The sequence below is a fragment of the Carassius carassius genome, chromosome 3 (assembly GCF_963082965.1).
Source record: "Carassius carassius chromosome 3, fCarCar2.1, whole genome shotgun sequence".
In the NCBI taxonomy this organism is placed as follows: Eukaryota; Metazoa; Chordata; class Actinopteri; order Cypriniformes; family Cyprinidae; genus Carassius; species Carassius carassius.
In genome coordinates, this window is record NC_081757.1 from 18,547,700 (window position 1) to 18,555,382 (window position 7,683).

A 7,683-nucleotide genomic window follows, 5' to 3' on the forward strand; every position below is an offset into this window, starting at 1 on the left:
TGTCTAGACGGGATGCGAGCAGTGAGACGTGTTGCAGCAAAATACAGCAGAACCTTTTTATTATAATCAATACTGTCTACACTGAATGCGAATTTCCTAACAGCAAATGGATTCCCCGTTATTCCTGACGTAGTCCAAGCTCTTTGCAACGGGCTCTTTGTCACTTCAAGCAGTCGCGTCTCTATAAACACGGTGCTGCGCCCCATCCAGTGTAGGAAATATCAGTGATTATAATCAATGGGCTTATATGGGGATTATAATCTACTGTCTTTTTTGCCTCACGCCCGTGTCATGTGTCGAAGCGAAAACTTGAAGCTGTATTTTTTAATACTGTATATTTGCAGTCTAAGATTTCAGAACAAAAAAATTTGTTGTTTGAAAATGTCTATAAACCTCTGCCATAAAAATATTCAGTTGTGTCAAAAAAGTTCAAAAAAATCTAATTCAGAACAATGTTAAATGTCAAATAATATTCAGTTTTGATAAATGACACTTCTCAATAATTCAAATGTATACAATACAAATTCAGTTAGCTCTGTCATATTAAAAGCTCCAAAGTGCTGAAATGCGTGTGCTCATAAATCCTCTTATTATAACCCACAAATTGTAGACATTATGAAAGATTTATTATGCATATATTCTTGTGTTATAACAGAGCCTTGTGAGATGTCATCATTTTAGAGATTATAAAAGTGGTGCCATTTGCTGACATTCTGCCATGCCAAACCATGTACACAGCAGCCTATGCTTACTTTAGCTAAAAATGACAGTGTTGTGTGAATAGCACTTTTCCTTTTCTTGTCTTTTTATTAAAAAAAAAAAAAAAAACCTACCTATGCGTTCTATACTAGACTAACTGAGACTTGTCATGGCACTTGTACACTGTTGTTGTTCTCTTGTTGACCTGACTGCTTCTATTGTTCTCATTTGTAAGTCGCTTTGGATAAAAGCGTCTGCTAAATGATTAAATGTAAATGTAAATGTAAATGTGAATATTGATACTTTAATAACACATATTTATCGAGAGAGTTTATGCTGGGATTACATGCAAATTTAATGGATGTAGTCACAGAAAAGAAGTAATGTAACTAGCAATGTAACTAATTCATTTTGAAATAAAGTAATCAGAACAGTAACGTGATTAAAAGGAGTAATCAGTAATTTAATTACATTTTCAGAGTAACTTGCCCAACACTGATGTAGACTTATTTTTATCAAGCGATCAACTCTGCCTCGTCTGTCTCTGCATTCTCTCTCTCTCTCTCTCTCTCTCTATCTCACAGATGAGGTGTGGTTAATGGCTCCCTGAAGACAGCAAAATCTTTTTGAAGGAAACATGTTCCAGCATCACTCTCGTAAAGAGACATCACTGTTATGCTTTGGAAATAAATGTATGACGCGTCTGACAGAAACGGTTCTTGACTCGTGAACGAGTCATTATCTGGCTCTGCTCGGTGTTCATCTTCAGTTCTCTCTTCACATCAGTTCAGTCAGTGTACTGTTTGAGTAAATGAATTACCCCGGGATGTTGGTTTGTTTGAACTCAGAGGAAGTGTCAGCTACATTAAAAAAAGTTAACAGCTTAAGTCATTTGTGGATTAATGAGTATTGGAGATGCGAACCGTTTAAAACGATTCAGTTAGATTTGGTGAACTGGTTCAAAAAGATCCGGTTACATCGAATGATTCGTTCGCGAACTGGAAATGACAAACTGCTTTGTTTTGAACTGTCTTACAACAGACACGGAAGAGAAGACAATGCTGAATAAAGTCATAGATTTTGCTATTTTCGGACCAAAATGTATTTTCGATGCTTCAAAAAATTCTAACTGACCCTCTGATGTCACATGGACATGGACTCTGGTTGGTTTATTGCATGTTACGCCCAAAACACCCATTACTCATTAAGAGAATAGGGACAACCCGTTTAGACCATGCACCCGGGTGCGCCAACCGTTTTTTCAGTCGTTAAAATCCCAAAAGTGGATTTTGACACACCCTGAGTGCACCTGCGCCGTGCGCTTTAAACTTTGCATTTAGATCGTTAAAATAGGGCCCTGACTGTTTAGTTTAGTTCATTTGTTTTGTTTAAAAATAATTAAAGCTGCTGTCCGAAAAGTTTTGCCTCTTTGTTTTATTTCATTCACATGTGTTTCATAAACACATAATCTTTTCTGGATTACAATTTGACATCGAAATGATACATTTATTTATTCTAGCTGCTGTATGAAAAGGCTATAAACGATCTGCTACCTGCAGGATCCTCACATGTGATAGCCTATTACCCAGGACAACTTCTTTATGTTTACAGACGTGACTTAATGACGCGGCAGCATGCTTGAATTTCCCGCTAAAACCTACCCGTACCACGCAAATTAGAAATCATCGGGCTAAAGTAAGATGGTAGTTTTGAACACTGGCTGGTTATGTGCTTGCTCAAATATTGAGTTCGGATCATTTTTAACCAAACAAAAAATGTTGAGAACTACTGCCTTAGAGCATAGAAAAGCAAATTAGCCCCATCTTGTTTTAAACTTGAATTTCTACCTAATCCATCTCCAGTGGTATGGCTGCATTTCCTGGTAGGCACTAGGATGAGTACAATGTTTGATTTTGCAGTAGGTGGCACGCAGTCGATTTCAGCATATTGCCTTATCGGGATGGAGTGTTATAACTCTCACATTAAGTGTTGCCAATCTGTTCACAGCATCACATTTCATCCCACGAGTTAAATTAGTTTTGCAATACAGACACAGTAGTGCAGCAATAAACACTATAACCATAGAAACATATGAAATTGAACATAAAAGGGAAACAGACTGTAAAGATTATAATGACCTCATATGGCTCCACCCAGAACAGCTTCCTAAAGTAAATCTGTCCATTCTGCTGTAGGATTCACACAAATCTGTTCTTAGCCAGATTAATCCTGTGCCACACAACATACATCGTCTTTCTTAGAAAAAAATAAATATATTGGTAAATATTATATATTTATTTGTGCTGCTCATTTCCCCTATTTCTACATTGACACTATCAGAAAAAGGGTACAAAGCTATTATCCTTTAAGGTGCAAAAGCTAAAAACATCTTTGTAACTTACGTACATATAAATGGTGTTTATATCTTTTTTCATGATGCACTTTACAGTGCTGTAATGCCTAAATTTACTTATTGCTTTTAAAACTATAAATTTTTATCATTTCATTTTGTTTATTTACACAAATCATACAGCATATTAATAATACACAATTTGCCAAGCTGTGACATTGGAAGGGCTGTGTCAATGTGAAACATGGCGGAAACACTGTTATACAAGTTAATCTCATATCATCTAATCTATGTAGAGATCAGAGCAGAAAGCAAGTCTGTAGCAAATGGTGCTGATCTCTCAAATTCACAGTTTGCTTTACATTTAGTTGTGATACCATTTACAAATAAGTTAAATAAATAGATATATTTTTTATAATCGTGAATTCAGCTGTAGTTATTTTGGTTTACTGCTCAGAATATAATTATTTTGTTTTGTTTAGACTACTTCCATGTTATGTCTACGACTCTGAATGCATGACATGTTATAATAATGAACGCACAATGAAAGGCACCATTATGACAGACTGCTGAAAGTATCTGCACACCCAACCGGGTCAGACTAGTAAATTACAAATAAACGTTCACACTCTCTGCAGAATATCATTAGCTGGGGCGATGTGATGTGTAGTTCAGGTAAGTGTTGCACAGGAGGGCATTATTATCCTCCATCTGAGGTTAGAGTCAGGGCACCCAGCCATTCCACACCTCCAATATCTGATTACTGTGCGTGTAATTATATGTGATGTAACTACCGGCGATCTGGTCTTTCTCTTTCATTAGGAGCCACCATCAGGACTAAATGGCTGACTCATCTCACTGTCTGTCTTTCTGCATGTGCACTGATTTTCATTTCTGTCTCCTAAGCATCCCCAGATAGTTTCTCAAGGTCTGAGCATAATGTTTTTCTTTGATAACAGGGTTCATAATACTAGGGATGTGCAAAAATATTCTTTTTAAAATCAACCAGTCAGTGGGTTGCCTGAATGACAGGTCAATTAATATAATTTAGTTGGTTTAAAATACATTATTTTTATTAAAGTCGAATTCAGGGGTCTCAAAACTCATTTTTAAAAGTTGGACACTTTTAACTTAAAATGCTTTTAAAAACAGTTTGAGGCATAACATTTTATCAATTAAATGCATCCTGGCTGTTGGTCAGCTAACCCATTAGTTTACTATTGTGACTTCTCCCTACTTAATACTGCCTGTTCTGTAGAAAAGAAACGACAGGATATTCTGTTTTAGCATGAACTCAAGTCTGTTCAGAATGAAGCTCATTCTCTGATATACTCCATGCATCAACTGTTTTCATTCTCTCCCTTTTCTGTTCCAGTCAATGAAAGCAGCCGTTGTGTTAGAAAGTGGTGCCCCGGTGTTGCATTACGCTGTTTTAAATAAGTGTGCATGTGTGTGCACAAAATCAACAGTGTTTTTGCAGGTGTGTGCAACTGTGTGGAGCTATGCAGGAACATTCAACATTCATGTTTCCCCTGCACAATATCATGATTCACTCCCTTTTCTGTGGTGGATAGATACTAAAACCCACACAAAAGTCAGATTATAACTAGGAATAAGTAGTTTATTCACTAACATGCTGTATCAGTTTAGCCAGTTATGTGTGTGTGTGTGTGTGTGTGTGTGTGTGTGTGTGTGTGTGTGTGTGTGAGAGAGAGAGAGAGGAAAGCTGAAAGGTTGATTATTAGCTAAGTGAAAATGGCAATCTTGTACATTAATCACCTCCTTTAACACCCTTTTTCTGGTCACTCTTTAATTCCCACACACAGATAAATGCACTAAAACACTTTACCAGTAAGTACAGTATCACAAATTAAAAATACAATTTCTTCCCTTAAAGGCAAAGAATCCTTAATGACAATTGCTGTAAAACTGCAGAAAAGTGAGAGCATGACATCATCTCCAATCTCATGTTACAAAAAAACTCACAAGTCGTGTTTAGATCACATGCTTTCGCAAACAAATACACTTCAACAATTTAACCATTAGCCACACACATGCATGCTAGGTGATGATGTGAAAGACGTGGCGTCAACATAAAGCTGATTTTTGTATTGTTGTGCTGATAAAGGCTGTCGGAGTGAGTGGGCACTAGAATAATAAGTCGATGAAATACACATCACGCGCAAATGCAGAAGACAGAGTCCACCATTTTCTGAGCTGAGAAACTCATCAAGGACAACCTTAGATGTCGACTCAATCTAACCACACACCAACCCATTTCCTTAGCAACCGCGAACCATTTCCCTAACTACAGGGCTGAAGGCAGTGCAGTACAGGCGTCAGATCAGTGAGGTACATCGCTTCGAACAACAATGAACCTTTTCTGAGAGATTTCACTGGAGAAGGACTGTTGTTTTCTCAGGCTCTGCAAGTCACTTGTCACAGTACAAAGATAAGTGTGTCTCAGACGTGTCATGTGACAAAATACGGGAGCCACCTGGACTCCTACAGAGCACAAACACACAGACTATATCACTTCTTCAGGTGCGTTCACACATAAATAGGCTCCCTACGGTTTGAGAAACCTTCTTTTAAGTAGAAAAACATCAACAGAATAAACACGACAAACCTGAAAAAGGATGATTTAAAGGGATTATTCACCCAAAAATGAAAAATGGACATGGCAGACAATATACTGAGTTTTATATGGATTAAAAGACGGCTGTTATGTAGACTTTACGATGGTACGTACTGTTTAAAGGTACTAGATTGCATCATTTTCAAAACTGTTTTATAGGGTTTTTGTCAGCTGAAAGTTATTGGAAAGATGTTTTGTCGGCCCAACAATCGGTATGTTGTTAAACAATGGTACAATCTATTAAACGCACTGTATTTCTATCCCTCACATCAAGAGCCACAATATGTAGGAGCCATTTAGCATACATTTAATTAATTACTCAATCTGATGTCATTCCCAAAAGTATCTAATTTTCTTTCTTCTGTGGAGCACAAGATGATATTTGAAGGACGTTTTAACCATTTTGTCCATACAATGCACGTCATTTGTGTCCAAAACAAGAAGTAAATAAGTAATGAAACTATTTTCATTTTTTAATTGAACAAAAATCTCCTTACATTAATAAAAATGTGAAAAAATGCATTGTGGACAGCAGGATAGGTTTTTCAATGTCTCTTCATAATCCACACCATTCAGGAAAGAGAATCCCTTATTAAAACCCATTCACAAATACTCACTGTTACAAATACACCCAAATCTGCCAACCCCAATATTACATATGCATAATAACAAATGCAAAACAACGCAAAAGCATGCAACAATTGGTGTTCAACGTGGACTGAAGAAAACAGCAATCGATAAAAAAACACCACCGCGGCGACACACCCTCTATACAATGCTTCATATAAGCACCTGAAATACCTTTCAATGGCAAATGATCTTCAGAAAGAGCTTCAAGTGTCACATCCACTTTTAGGACAAAGAGACAAGAGCGTCAAAAGGGTCAAGAGCGGGAGAAGTTCCACACAGTCCACACTGCACAGGGATAACGTCCACACCTCTGCGTCTCAGAATGAGAGCGCATGTGAAGGAGAGACAGTGAAAAAATGAGAAGACAAGGCTAGACAAAACATTACATCAGTGCTACGAGCAAACACACTTCGCGAAAGAATGTTCAGAATGCATATGACACACAGATACCACTCCTCCACCCTATACTATAATCATAATATTTTAGACATTATCATGTACTGTTTGTTTATATGTAAGCCTTTGTGCCTGTGGGAGAAAAAGAGGTTTTTTAAGGGGGGGGGGGGGGTTGCAGGAGGGGATGGGCAGAGGATATGCATCAATTAAACAGACCGGTGCGGTCCAGTAGATGAGGGTAAAGAGGGAGGGAAGAAAAACAAAATGAGAGAATAAGAGAGGGATTACAGGAAAGACACCATAACAAAGACAACAGATACGCTTTTTTCTGTCAACTCAAGTGTGCTTTATATGAGAGGATCAGATGGTAAGACGTGGCAAATGAAATCACCTCTTCATCTCTCACAGGCCAAAGATCTGACATGACTTGTACGATCTCAAAAACTGATGAACTCTTTGAAGTATTCGGCTTCATAATAAAGTCTCTTACAGAGTGTATCATGACCTCAGATGTGGATTTTCAAGAGGATAGTATTATGTGAATGCCATAGACCTTTTACATGGTAAACTGCTAAAGAGATTTTTAGGCTTCTAGGAAAAAAACTGCACTTACATGTGGCCATTACATTAGAGACAACAGAGTAGTATGCAACACATCTTGCATTCTCTCTTCTAGAGAAGGTTTACCAAAACAACATGAATTCCACAATGACAATTCTGGTTTGGTAAATCTAACACAGCACACTTGTTTGAAGTACAGATGAACAAATGGGAGATTGATACATGATCCAACCCTTTCTCTCCTGTCCAAGTCTTATTGGAATCCAGTCCTCTTTCTTCGTCAAACATTTCTGAAGGTTATCCTAAAATGCACAGAAGACATCAAAACAACACACACACATAAAATGCCATTCAAAAGTTTATGATCAGTAAGATTTAAATAAATAAATAAAATAATAATGAAATTAAA

The 7,683-nt window shown here is 37.3% G+C and overlaps 1 protein-coding gene across 4 annotated transcripts in view; it reads right to left on the bottom strand.

Annotated features, from left to right (window-relative positions):
- The window catches only part of adcy7 (adenylate cyclase 7), a 39,379-nt gene extending 32,737 nt beyond the window's left edge, over nucleotides 1-6,642 (bottom strand). For 2 of the 4 annotated variants that reach the window (XM_059532092.1, XM_059532084.1), the window contains exon 1: nucleotides 6,489-6,640. The gene's annotated coding sequence lies outside the window, so the exon portion shown is untranslated. Of the gene's footprint in view, nucleotides 1-6,488 lie in introns of all 4 variants that reach the window. The other 2 variants (XM_059532068.1, XM_059532101.1) reach the window with 2 other exon arrangements.
- Between the last annotated feature and the right edge of the window lie 1,041 nt (nucleotides 6,643-7,683).